This window comes from Mytilus edulis, chromosome 9 (genome assembly GCF_963676685.1).
Source record: "Mytilus edulis chromosome 9, xbMytEdul2.2, whole genome shotgun sequence".
Lineage (NCBI taxonomy): Eukaryota > Metazoa > Mollusca > Bivalvia > Mytilida > Mytilidae > Mytilus > Mytilus edulis.
This window is the reverse complement of record NC_092352.1, coordinates 80129470-80145394: the sequence shown is the minus strand read 5'-3', so window position 1 is coordinate 80145394 and position 15925 is coordinate 80129470.

The window sequence follows — 15925 nt, the reverse complement described above, 5'->3', positions numbered from 1 at the left end:
TTTAGGGAAGTTGCCAGAGTACAAATTCTATATTTACAGATTTCACCTAATAGGGTAGAAAGAGTAGACAAATCTTAAAAAAACTTGGTATGAACAAAGCTTAATGTATTATAACACTACTTACAAAGTTTCATGACAATAGGATGTATATTATAGACATTAAGTTTAGTTCTATACTCATCTTTGCGTGTAAAATTTTGACGTTAAAATTGAAAAATTTCAACTATCAACATTTGGGGCTTTAAAAATTTAAATATTGCAAAAAAATACTTGTTAAATGCCTTAATATATAACTTATCATGTACTAAAAGCAATAGAGTACTCATTTGATTTATCAGACTTGGCATAATTATTCATAAGTCAAATTTATATGAGCCTGCGCCTAAAAATTCAGGTTTTTCAATGAAGTGGAGCCTTACATGAAGATGTAATATTTTCCAGCAATTTTAAATTTGTGAAGCTTTTTGGTTATAAATAATCCTTACATATGTATTTAAAGTACTTTAAATGGAAAGAAAAGTTACAAATAACATATCATATTAGTTTAAAAGGGTCTTAGGCCAAGTAAGACTGGAAAAAATTTAGGGTCAATTAAGGCCGTGCCACATATTTACATTTAAAAATGCATATTGAGGCTATAAAAAATAAAAATGTGTGTCTTTTTTATCATTTCTATACTCATGTGACATGATACAACAAATCTGAGCACAAAAAGACTCTTGCAAATAACTTTTCTTACAAGCAGTATGGGCTGAAACAAAGATTTTTGCCTTTTTAGGGAAAAACTTTCATGCAATTTATTCTCAACAGGCTTATATTTAAACCACTTGCTATCCTACAGAAGAAAAGAAATATAGTATGTGAAATGGAACAGGTACAATAGACATTGTAAAGTGCATTTGATACAAATTTAGTGAAGTCTCTAATATGGACATCAAATTTTATATACCAAGCTCCCCACTATTGCCTTCATCCAAACAAGGCGTTAGACAAGGGTCATTCATACAACACATTTTGCACATTTTATCTGAGATAAACTTCTTTTCTGTAGATTCAGAGTTCATAAATAAGTAAAAGAAGCAGGTAAAGGCATAGAAACACAAATATTGACACATAAAAACCTGTCAGATAGAAAGTCAGGATGCCATTTATGCATCAATATTGAAAAAGTTATAAAATGCCTATTTTGACCATAAAATGTCAAAATTGGTCGTTTTGGCAGAAATTCTATAAAATAAAAGTTTAAATCCTTTAGTTTCATGCTATTTGACAAGTTGACACCATCAAATCATTTAGGGAAGTTGCCAGAGTACAAATTCTATATTTACAGATTTCACCTAATAGGGTAGAAAGAGTAGACAAATCTTAAAAAAACTTGGTATGAACAAAGCTTAATGTATTATAACACTACTTACAAAGTTTCATGACAATAGGATGTATATTATAGACATTAAGTTTAGTTCTATACTCATCTTTGCGTGTAAAATTTTGACGTTAAAATTGAAAAATTTCAACTATCAACATTTGGGGCTTTAAAAATTTAAATATTGCAAAAAAATACTTGTTAAATGCCTTAATATATAACTTATCATGTACTAAAAGCAATAGAGTACTCATTTGATTTATCAGACTTGGCATAATTATTCATAAGTCAAATTTATATGAGCCTGCGCCTAAAAATTCAGGTTTTTCAATGAAGTGGAGCCTTACATGAAGATGTAATATTTTCCAGCAATTTTAAATTTGTGAAGCTTTTTGGTTATAAATAATCCTTACATATGTATTTAAAGTACTTTAAATGGAAAGAAAAGTTACAAATAACATATCATATTAGTTTAAAAGGGTCTTAGGCCAAGTAAGACTGGAAAAAATTTAGGGTCAATTAAGGCCGTGCCACATATTTACATTTAAAAATGCATATTGAGGCTATAAAAAATAAAAATGTGTGTCTTTTTTATCATTTCTATACTCATGTGACATGATACAACAAATCTGAGCACAAAAAGACTCTTGCAAATAACTTTTCTTACAAGCAGTATGGGCTGAAACAAAGATTTTTGCCTTTTTAGGGAAAAACTTTCATGCAATTTATTCTCAACAGGCTTATATTTAAACCACTTGCTATCCTACAGAAGAAAAGAAATATAGTATGTGAAATGGAACAGGTACAATAGACATTGTAAAGTGCATTTGATACAAATTTAGTGAAGTCTCTAATATGGACATCAAATTTTATATACCAAGCTCCCCACTATTGCCTTCATCCAAACAAGGCGTTAGACAAGGGTCATTCATACAACACATTTTGCACATTTTATCTGAGATAAACTTCTTTTCTGTAGATTCAGAGTTCATAAATAAGTAAAAGAAGCAGGTAAAGGCATAGAAACACAAATATTGACACATAAAAACCTGTCAGATAGAAAGTCAGGATGCCATTTATGCATCAATATTGAAAAAGTTATAAAATGCCTATTTTGACCATAAAATGTCAAAATTGGTCGTTTTGGCAGAAATTCTATAAAATAAAAGTTTAAATCCTTTAGTTTCATGCTATTTGACAAGTTGACACCATCAAATCATTTAGGGAAGTTGCCAGAGTACAAATTCTATATTTACAGATTTCACCTAATAGGGTAGAAAGAGTAGACAAATCTTAAAAAAACTTGGTATGAACAAAGCTTAATGTATTATAACACTACTTACAAAGTTTCATGACAATAGGATGTATATTATAGACATTAAGTTTAGTTCTATACTCATCTTTGCGTGTAAAATTTTGACGTTAAAATTGAAAAATTTCAACTATCAACATTTGGGGCTTTAAAAATTTAAATATTGCAAAAAAATACTTGTTAAATGCCTTAATATATAACTTATCATGTACTAAAAGCAATAGAGTACTCATTTGATTTATCAGACTTGGCATAATTATTCATAAGTCAAATTTATATGAGCCTGCGCCTAAAAATTCAGGTTTTTCAATGAAGTGGAGCCTTACATGAAGATGTAATATTTTCCAGCAATTTTAAATTTGTGAAGCTTTTTGGTTATAAATAATCCTTACATATGTATTTAAAGTACTTTAAATGGAAAGAAAAGTTACAAATAACATATCATATTAGTTTAAAAGGGTCTTAGGCCAAGTAAGACTGGAAAAAATTTAGGGTCAATTAAGGCCGTGCCACATATTTACATTTAAAAATGCATATTGAGGCTATAAAAAATAAAAATGTGTGTCTTTTTTATCATTTCTATACTCATGTGACATGATACAACAAATCTGAGCACAAAAAGACTCTTGCAAATAACTTTTCTTACAAGCAGTATGGGCTGAAACAAAGATTTTTGCCTTTTTAGGGAAAAACTTTCATGCAATTTATTCTCAACAGGCTTATATTTAAACCACTTGCTATCCTACAGAAGAAAAGAAATATAGTATGTGAAATGGAACAGGTACAATAGACATTGTAAAGTGCATTTGATACAAATTTAGTGAAGTCTCTAATATGGACATCAAATTTTATATACCAAGCTCCCCACTATTGCCTTCATCCAAACAAGGCGTTAGACAAGGGTCATTCATACAACACATTTTGCACATTTTATCTGAGATAAACTTCTTTTCTGTAGATTCAGAGTTCATAAATAAGTAAAAGAAGCAGGTAAAGGCATAGAAACACAAATATTGACACATAAAAACCTGTCAGATAGAAAGTCAGGATGCCATTTATGCATCAATATTGAAAAAGTTATAAAATGCCTATTTTGACCATAAAATGTCAAAATTGGTCGTTTTGGCAGAAATTCTATAAAATAAAAGTTTAAATCCTTTAGTTTCATGCTATTTGACAAGTTGACACCATCAAATCATTTAGGGAAGTTGCCAGAGTACAAATTCTATATTTACAGATTTCACCTAATAGGGTAGAAAGAGTAGACAAATCTTAAAAAAACTTGGTATGAACAAAGCTTAATGTATTATAACACTACTTACAAAGTTTCATGACAATAGGATGTATATTATAGACATTAAGTTTAGTTCTATACTCATCTTTGCGTGTAAAATTTTGACGTTAAAATTGAAAAATTTCAACTACAAATGTATCAACATTTGGGGCTTTAAAAATTTAAATATTGCAAAAAAATACTTGTTAAATGCCTTAATATATAACTTATCATGTACTAAAAGCAATAGAGTACTCATTTGATTTATCAGACTTGGCATAATTATTCATAAGTCAAATTTATATGAGCCTGCGCCTAAAAATTCAGGTTTTTCAATGAAGTGGAGCCTTACATGAAGATGTAATATTTTCCAGCAATTTTAAATTTGTGAAGCTTTTTGGTTATAAATAATCCTTACATATGTATTTAAAGTACTTTAAATGGAAAGAAAAGTTACAAATAACATATCATATTAGTTTAAAAGGGTCTTAGGCCAAGTAAGACTGGAAAAAATTTAGGGTCAATTAAGGCCGTGCCACATATTTACATTTAAAAATGCATATTGAGGCTATAAAAAATAAAAATGTGTGTCTTTTTTATCATTTCTATACTCATGTGACATGATACAACAAATCTGAGCACAAAAAGACTCTTGCAAATAACTTTTCTTACAAGCAGTATGGGCTGAAACAAAGATTTTTGCCTTTTTAGGGAAAAACTTTCATGCAATTTATTCTCAACAGGCTTATATTTAAACCACTTGCTATCCTACAGAAGAAAAGAAATATAGTATGTGAAATGGAACAGGTACAATAGACATTGTAAAGTGCATTTGATACAAATTTAGTGAAGTCTCTAATATGGACATCAAATTTTATATACCAAGCTCCCCACTATTGCCTTCATCCAAACAAGGCGTTAGACAAGGGTCATTCATACAACACATTTTGCACATTTTATCTGAGATAAACTTCTTTTCTGTAGATTCAGAGTTCATAAATAAGTAAAAGAAGCAGGTAAAGGCATAGAAACACAAATATTGACACATAAAAACCTGTCAGATAGAAAGTCAGGATGCCATTTATGCATCAATATTGAAAAAGTTATAAAATGCCTATTTTGACCATAAAATGTCAAAATTGGTCGTTTTGGCAGAAATTCTATAAAATAAAAGTTTAAATCCTTTAGTTTCATGCTATTTGACAAGTTGACACCATCAAATCATTTAGGGAAGTTGCCAGAGTACAAATTCTATATTTACAGATTTCACCTCTTAGGGTAGAAAGAGTAGACAAATCTTAAAAAAACTTGGTATGAACAAAGCTTAATGTATTATAACACTACTTACAAAGTTTCATGACAATAGGATGTATATTATAGACATTAAGTTTAGTTCTATACTCATCTTTGCGTGTAAAATTTTGACGTTAAAATTGAAAAATTTCAACTATCAACATTTGGGGCTTTAAAAATTTAAATATTGCAAAAAAATACTTGTTAAATGCCTTAATATATAACTTATCATGTACTAAAAGCAATAGAGTACTCATTTGATTTATCAGACTTGGCATAATTATTCATAAGTCAAATTTATATGAGCCTGCGCCTAAAAATTCAGGTTTTTCAATGAAGTGGAGCCTTACATGAAGATGTAATATTTTCCAGCAATTTTAAATTTGTGAAGCTTTTTGGTTATAAATAATCCTTACATATGTATTTAAAGTACTTTAAATGGAAAGAAAAGTTACAAATAACATATCATATTAGTTTAAAAGGGTCTTAGGCCAAGTAAGACTGGAAAAAATTTAGGGTCAATTAAGGCCGTGCCACATATTTACATTTAAAAATGCATATTGAGGCTATAAAAAATAAAAATGTGTGTCTTTTTTATCATTTCTATACTCATGTGACATGATACAACAAATCTGAGCACAAAAAGACTCTTGCAAATAACTTTTCTTACAAGCAGTATGGGCTGAAACAAAGATTTTTGCCTTTTTAGGGAAAAACTTTCATGCAATTTATTCTCAACAGGCTTATATTTAAACCACTTGCTATCCTACAGAAGAAAAGAAATATAGTATGTGAAATGGAACAGGTACAATAGACATTGTAAAGTGCATTTGATACAAATTTAGTGAAGTCTCTAATATGGACATCAAATTTTATATACCAAGCTCCCCACTATTGCCTTCATCCAAACAAGGCGTTAGACAAGGGTCATTCATACAACACATTTTGCACATTTTATCTGAGATAAACTTCTTTTCTGTAGATTCAGAGTTCATAAATAAGTAAAAGAAGCAGGTAAAGGCATAGAAACACAAATATTGACACATAAAAACCTGTCAGATAGAAAGTCAGGATGCCATTTATGCATCAATATTGAAAAAGTTATAAAATGCCTATTTTGACCATAAAATGTCAAAATTGGTCGTTTTGGCAGAAATTCTATAAAATAAAAGTTTAAATCCTTTAGTTTCATGCTATTTGACAAGTTGACACCATCAAATCATTTAGGGAAGTTGCCAGAGTACAAATTCTATATTTACAGATTTCACCTAATAGGGTAGAAAGAGTAGACAAATCTTAAAAAAACTTGGTATGAACAAAGCTTAATGTATTATAACACTACTTACAAAGTTTCATGACAATAGGATGTATATTATAGACATTAAGTTTAGTTCTATACTCATCTTTGCGTGTAAAATTTTGACGTTAAAATTGAAAAATTTCAACTATCAACATTTGGGGCTTTAAAAATTTAAATATTGCAAAAAAATACTTGTTAAATGCCTTAATATATAACTTATCATGTACTAAAAGCAATAGAGTACTCATTTGATTTATCAGACTTGGCATAATTATTCATAAGTCAAATTTATATGAGCCTGCGCCTAAAAATTCAGGTTTTTCAATGAAGTGGAGCCTTACATGAAGATGTAATATTTTCCAGCAATTTTAAATTTGTGAAGCTTTTTGGTTATAAATAATCCTTACATATGTATTTAAAGTACTTTAAATGGAAAGAAAAGTTACAAATAACATATCATATTAGTTTAAAAGGGTCTTAGGCCAAGTAAGACTGGAAAAAATTTAGGGTCAATTAAGGCCGTGCCACATATTTACATTTAAAAATGCATATTGAGGCTATAAAAAATAAAAATGTGTGTCTTTTTTATCATTTCTATACTCATGTGACATGATACAACAAATCTGAGCACAAAAAGACTCTTGCAAATAACTTTTCTTACAAGCAGTATGGGCTGAAACAAAGATTTTTGCCTTTTTAGGGAAAAACTTTCATGCAATTTATTCTCAACAGGCTTATATTTAAACCACTTGCTATCCTACAGAAGAAAAGAAATATAGTATGTGAAATGGAACAGGTACAATAGACATTGTAAAGTGCATTTGATACAAATTTAGTGAAGTCTCTAATATGGACATCAAATTTTATATACCAAGCTCCCCACTATTGCCTTCATCCAAACAAGGCGTTAGACAAGGGTCATTCATACAACACATTTTGCACATTTTATCTGAGATAAACTTCTTTTCTGTAGATTCAGAGTTCATAAATAAGTAAAAGAAGCAGGTAAAGGCATAGAAACACAAATATTGACACATAAAAACCTGTCAGATAGAAAGTCAGGATGCCATTTATGCATCAATATTGAAAAAGTTATAAAATGCCTATTTTGACCATAAAATGTCAAAATTGGTCGTTTTGGCAGAAATTCTATAAAATAAAAGTTTAAATCCTTTAGTTTCATGCTATTTGACAAGTTGACACCATCAAATCATTTAGGGAAGTTGCCAGAGTACAAATTCTATATTTACAGATTTCACCTCTTAGGGTAGAAAGAGTAGACAAATCTTAAAAAAACTTAATATGAACAAAGCTTAATGTATTATAACACTACTTACAAAGTTTCATGACAATAGGATGTATATTATAGACATTAAGTTTAGTTCTATACTCATCTTTGCGTGTAAAATTTTGACGTTAAAATTGAAAAATTTCAACTATCAACATTTGGGGCTTTAAAAATTTAAATATTGCAAAAAAATACTTGTTAAATGCCTTAATATATAACTTATCATGTACTAAAAGCAATAGAGTACTCATTTGATTTATCAGACTTGGCATAATTATTCATAAGTCAAATTTATATGAGCCTGCGCCTAAAAATTCAGGTTTTTCAATGAAGTGGAGCCTTACATGAAGATGTAATATTTTCCAGCAATTTTAAATTTGTGAAGCTTTTTGGTTATAAATAATCCTTACATATGTATTTAAAGTACTTTAAATGGAAAGAAAAGTTACAAATAACATATCATATTAGTTTAAAAGGGTCTTAGGCCAAGTAAGACTGGAAAAAATTTAGGGTCAATTAAGGCCGTGCCACATATTTACATTTAAAAATGCATATTGAGGCTATAAAAAATAAAAATGTGTGTCTTTTTTATCATTTCTATACTCATGTGACATGATACAACAAATCTGAGCACAAAAAGACTCTTGCAAATAACTTTTCTTACAAGCAGTATGGGCTGAAACAAAGATTTTTGCCTTTTTAGGGAAAAACTTTCATGCAATTTATTCTCAACAGGCTTATATTTAAACCACTTGCTATCCTACAGAAGAAAAGAAATATAGTATGTGAAATGGAACAGGTACAATAGACATTGTAAAGTGCATTTGATACAAATTTAGTGAAGTCTCTAATATGGACATCAAATTTTATATACCAAGCTCCCCACTATTGCCTTCATCCAAACAAGGCGTTAGACAAGGGTCATTCATACAACACATTTTGCACATTTTATCTGAGATAAACTTCTTTTCTGTAGATTCAGAGTTCATAAATAAGTAAAAGAAGCAGGTAAAGGCATAGAAACACAAATATTGACACATAAAAACCTGTCAGATAGAAAGTCAGGATGCCATTTATGCATCAATATTGAAAAAGTTATAAAATGCCTATTTTGACCATAAAATGTCAAAATTGGTCGTTTTGGCAGAAATTCTATAAAATAAAAGTTTAAATCCTTTAGTTTCATGCTATTTGACAAGTTGACACCATCAAATCATTTAGGGAAGTTGCCAGAGTACAAATTCTATATTTACAGATTTCACCTCTTAGGGTAGAAAGAGTAGACAAATCTTAAAAAAACTTGGTATGAACAAAGCTTAATGTATTATAACACTACTTACAAAGTTTCATGACAATAGGATGTATATTATAGACATTAAGTTTAGTTCTATACTCATCTTTGCGTGTAAAATTTTGACGTTAAAATTGAAAAATTTCAACTATCAACATTTGGGGCTTTAAAAATTTAAATATTGCAAAAAAATACTTGTTAAATGCCTTAATATATAACTTATCATGTACTAAAAGCAATAGAGTACTCATTTGATTTATCAGACTTGGCATAATTATTCATAAGTCAAATTTATATGAGCCTGCGCCTAAAAATTCAGGTTTTTCAATGAAGTGGAGCCTTACGTGAAGATGTAATATTTTCCAGCAATTTTAAATTTGTGAAGCTTTTTGGTTATAAATAATCCTTACATATGTATTTAAAGTACTTTAAATGGAAAGAAAAGTTACAAATAACATATCATATTAGTTTAAAAGGGTCTTAGGCCAAGTAAGACTGGAAAAAATTTAGGGTCAATTAAGGCCGTGCCACATATTTACATTTAAAAATGCATATTGAGGCTATAAAAAATAAAAATGTGTGTCTTTTTTATCATTTCTATACTCATGTGACATGATACAACAAATCTGAGCACAAAAAGACTCTTGCAAATAACTTTTCTTACAAGCAGTATGGGCTGAAACAAAGATTTTTGCCTTTTTAGGGAAAAACTTTCATGCAATTTATTCTCAACAGGCTTATATTTAAACCACTTGCTATCCTACAGAAGAAAAGAAATATAGTATGTGAAATGGAACAGGTACAATAGACATTGTAAAGTGCATTTGATACAAATTTAGTGAAGTCTCTAATATGGACATCAAATTTTATATACCAAGCTCTCGGACCATCTTCAATCGGAAGTGACATCATTCATCAGGTGATTAGAAATGTATTATGTGCATGCGTGATGACAAACCATTTGATCGGTCAAATGTTTTAAAGGCCATAAGGTGGTTTCACAAGTCTATTCAATGACAGAAAGTGTCACCAAAAAAAAACACTTAACCGATGATTTTCGGCGAAAATAGTACGAAAAGTCTTTCTTAGAACCACATATAGATAGTGTTATGTTGCATGTTTCAGAGTCTTTAAGTATTATGATTGCATTGACAGTCAATGACGTTCTATGATATCTACTACTGTATATTACCAGACTTAACTAATCGATCAGATCGGTAATCGAACACTAATCGATCATATTTGATCAGTACTCGATTGATGACTTGAAGTCATCGATCAGTAATCGATCAAACTCTCTAAGGAGTTTGATCGATTAGTGATCGATTAGATTACTGATCGATTTAAGACCGATTACTGATGGATAAGTGATTGATTAATGACAGATTAGTGATTTTATTATTATTGAGAAAACAATGCTATTCCAGAAATAAGCCTGATGAAAGACATCATTTGTGAAATAAAAATTCCATGAAAATATTTTCACCATTGCCAAAATTTTCTGGAATTCTAGAATTTAAAATCATTTCACCGCTAAGAAGATACTGGAATTTTTTTTCATGATGTTGTCAATATGTCTGGAAATTTGAGTGTAAAGGTTAGAACCAATACCCATGCCAGACATCAGTGTTTATTTTTAAGTCTTGAATTTATGTTTCTGTCTAAATATGCCAAAAAATCCAGGATTTACTCAGCAATACATTTTTACACAATATGCAGTCGTAACCAAGAGAAGCGTATCTAAAAGCTTAGCCCTAACATATTCCTGATTAAAAACTACATTTTTGTAGGTTTACCCATGTATATTGGTACAATAACTATGACGTCTTGAAAGGCTATTGTATTTTTTCTTTTACAACCTTTCATTGAAGGAAGGCGTCAAAGCAAAATTTAAAAAAGCCATCCAAGATGTCATAATTATTGATATAAAAACAACTCTAATTTTTATATGTGTGCATGTAACAAATTTGGTTGTAGAGGGTTCTAAATACAGCACAAACTACATTTTCCAAAAGATCAAAAGAGTGAAAAAATAGATTTTAACAACAGCATTTGACTTGAATATAGTAGTATATATATATACTTCCATGGTTTGATAAATATTTGATGCCTTTTAAGTTAATGACCTTTGTTAACACATCAAAATTAATTTTTACATATAATATTAGCTTCAGACACTTGTGATTTTATTAAGAAGATGAAAATTTCAACCAAGCTAATATATATTAAAATCTGTATTTTTCATATATACGGATTAATCAACACAAATATATTGTGCAATTTGATATATCCTTAACTTTATGATGAAATTTAGGGTTTGTAACTATAATGCCAGAATTTAGGTCACAACTAAATAGCCAGAACATTTACCAATTAACAGAAAATTGATACATCATTTATTCAAACACACTTGTTTGTCTTCACAGCAGGATATTGTCTAATTTCCATAATATTGTAGAAGACTGACCAGAAATGACCAGCTGTGGACTATGACTCTACTAAGGATTGCAAAATACTGATAAAAATAAATAGATTGTTATCAGAGTCAGTGGAAAACTTTCTATTGACTTTTGAATTTACATACAGAAGATCCCCCCTTTTTTTTAAATTTTAAAATAGTCCTAATGCAAGGCAATAGTGGTTAGTGTTTTATTTTCACACGAAAGCATACACATCTAAAGATAAGTAGAATGAATATGAATAAGAAATTAATATAAAAAAGAAGATGTGGTATGATTGCCAATGAGACAGCTATCCATAAAAGACCAAAATGTCACAGACATTAAAACAACTATAGGTCACCGTACGGCCTTCAACAATGAGCAAAGCCCATACCGCATAGTGAGCTATAAAAGGCCATGATAAGACAATGTAAAACAATTCAAACGAGAAAACTAACGGCCTTATTTATGTAAAAAAAAATGAACGAAAAACAAATATGTAACACATAAACAAACGACAACCACTGAATTACAGGCTCCTGAAATTACAGATGTTTTTAAATAGAATTGAGTATGTGCCTGCTGAGTGTACAAGTCAGGAGCCTCAGTAATTCAGTGATTGTCTTTTTTTTTATGTGTTACATATTTGTTTTTAAATAAATAAGGCCGTTATATCCACCTATGATTTGTAGTTGCATAGTGCATAGTGCAACTACAAATCATTGTTCTGGCCTTTCATTGATACTGTGTAGCAACGTATAGTTTTTCTGTAAATATAGTGATTAAGACGGCTCGTGGGTACAAAAATTTCAGCAAAAAATTGAACCTTTATTTTTTCATTACAAATTTTATTTATAACACTATTAGTTATTACTTAATGATATGGTAAAAAAATCAACCCAAAAAATCGATTCGGTTTGGCCCCAGATGACTTTTAAAATGTTTATATCATTGAAAAAGCTCCAAATTATCTCCCTTTGGTGCAAAAATGCCATTTTTTGGCATTAATTTTGAAATATCTTTTTTAACTCATCGGTGACCTATATTTTTTATTATTGTTTTCATATAAGCTGTACATAAACTAAATAATTGTAAAATTCAAGCGATTTATGTAATTAGGTTATTTTTTTATTTCGATATTACCTCTATTTCTCCTATTAGTTCAACAGAAATAAAAGGACATTAACAAAAATGTATGCTTCTTCCGGAGGCAGATTGTGTGCTTAAATGAACGGTGACTCCATTTTTTTTATTTCATTTTTCTTTCAAAGTATATGAAAAATTTCATTTATAAAAAAATATATAGCGAAATCCTATATTAGAAAAAAAAAATTCATTTATACCCAGGAGCCCCCTTAAAAAGAAACTTTCAGCAGAGACCACCCCTTCAGTTTGTCATTTTTTTTATTACTGTTTTTAATTTATTGATTTTTTCATAATTTTGTAAAATTTGTTAATTTGAATTTAGATTTTTTGTTTTTTTGCAGAGTTCACGAAATCTTTTTTCCCCAGGTGGTCCTTGGAGAAAATCTGCTGGTCCTAATTATTAATTCTATTGAAAAATACTAAAAAATGTGTCAGTCCTATGCAAAATTTTGGTGGTAAAATCCCGAGGACCACCACTTTTCACGAACTCTGTTTTTGATTTTCTAACTATTTCATCCTATTTCAATAAATGTTGAATTAAGTGTTTCCTGGTAGAATTTTGTCTTATAAAAATTTCAGTTTACATGTGAGGTTTACATGATGATGGTCATTAATTAGTTCTGCACAGTGAAATATTTTGAAGGAATTGTGACCTTCATACAAACTATTTTATAGGTCATTTCATTAATTTACCAATGTTCTATTTCTTTTGAATCCTATGGATAGGTTTTAATGGGATATGATACACAATGTAGCACCTACTGAAGAATCTGTTTTAATAAGATGCCAGTATTTCCTGAATACTTTTTGAAGTTCTTCTGCTTGAGGATGATAATATGTAAATGACACATAACATCTATTTTAAACTTTTTCCTTTTTCTTAATTTCTTAAACACCAGTATTTTCATGTGTTCTTCTTTGAGGATTTCAAGGTCTAGAAATTTTATGGAATGATTATTGCATTCCTTAGTAAACTTTAGCAGGTAGTGTTGTTGAATAAATTGAGTGGTAGGGATGAGTTGGTCACCATGGTCACTATTTCAAGCTCTATTACATATTTCATGATAAAATCGTGAAATTTAGATGGAGGTGAAGTTTTCAACTTGCCTGTTTATATCACAAGTATCTGAAACTAATTAGATGTCCGAATCTTTTGATGTTTGTTAATGTTTCCAATAGTGTGGTCAAATCAATTATCTCTAAATCAATTTTCCCATACAATCTTACAAGCTATGTATTTGCTGTTTGTGCTTTTGATCCTATCAATTTGACATTTTCACCTAATTAACATTAACAATATATAATAATGAAACATTACATTACTACAAATGTATCCTGAAAAGAAATTCTGATGTGTTTAGAAAAAATAGCAATGTATCTTTCATCAGTTATATACATGTATACTTTAGGTTAATCTTATTTTCATAAAAAAAAAACATTTTATGACAGATATACATTTTTGATAAGTAAAAATATGATACGGGAAGGGTTGGGTAAGTGCTGGATCAAAATTCACATGGAAATAATGTGTAGGTCATATCTAATTATATAAACAGTAGTCCAAATAATTATGACATCTTGAAAGTCTATTTAAATTTTGCTTTGACCCCTTCCGTCAATGAAAGGCGTAAAAGAAAAAAAATACAATAGCCTTTCAAGACGTCATATCATAGTTTTTAGGACTAATATACACGAGTAAACCTACAAAAATGTAGTTTTTAGTCAGGAATATGTAATAGGGCTAAGCTTTTAGATACACTTCACTTGGTTACGACTGCATATTGTATAAACATTTATCATACGTTTAGTAGTAAATACAGTAGTTTTGCATATGTGATAAATAGCCTGCTGTTTAATCCATATCGCGCAACTTTGATGCGCACCCTTTATCGCATACCCTTTATCACACCCCTACCCTTTATCACACCCCTACTTTTTTTTTTTTTTTTTTTTTTTTTTACATAAAGTCAGTTTTGGTTTTTTTTTGCTTAAGAAAAATTTTCCTCAAAATAGTAAATTTTTTGAATGACGTCATTGTTTGGTATGTGACGTCACGAACGTCGAGTTTTCATATTGTATGTGACGTCACGAACGTCAAGTTTTCATATTTTTTGGCACACTAAATGCAACTATGAAAAATACAAAACACACAAATTAATACAATAATAAACAAAATATTTTTAAAACAACAGCACGCAAATTGTAAGGTAACCCAGGTGCTTCGGATAAGTAATTAAGCAGTTCTTTTAAGGCCTTTGAAACAAGACAAAAGTAGAACTGAAGGTAACCCAGTGCTATGGACCAGAAAACAGTTCATTTAATATAAATACTCTTCTGTTGAAATATATGATAAAGTGTATAATACATGTCAAAATCCGTATCACATGCCGTATCACCCTCGACCAATATCATCCCTCGGGCCTAAAGGCCCTTGGGCTGATATTGATGTCTCGGGATGATACGACATATGATACGGATTTTGCCATGTATTATTCTCTATGTATTACTGAGTAAATCCAGGAATTCCAGAAAATTTTGTCAATGGTGAAAATATTTTCATGGAACTTTTATTTCACAAATGATGGAATAGCATTGTTTTCTCAATAATAATAAAATCATTAATCAATCACTAATCCATCAGTAATCGGTCTTAAATCGATCTGTAATCTAATCGATCACTAATCGATCAAACTCCTGAGAGAGTTTGATCGATTACTGATCGATGACTTCAAGTCATCAATCGAGTACTGATCAAATATGATCGATTAGTGTTCGATTACCGATCTGATCGATTAGTTAAGTCTGGATATTATTATTTGGCGAGACAATATTAGGTAACTGACAGCCTGAGTTACTTATTACTACATCTACTTAAACATATTTTTGCAATTAGATATTACATAAACTTGTATTAAATGTAAATGGAGAGATACAATACCAAAGGGGCAAATGAAAATTGTAAGACAAAAACAAAACGACGACATTTCCAAATAGTAAACAGACAAACAAAAACCAAACAATATATATCACATAAAACTAACGATTGAGCAGGATATATTGAAAGTGTGTGAATTTCCTGCTTCACATATGTGCTTCGTCAGATGTTTGTCTTTATGTCAGATTATGATTGGTACACAAGCTGCGCACGATGTCAACATTTCATGTTGAATAGATCACGTGTTCAGGAATATATTTTTGTGTTTGAGCCTTCATTCATG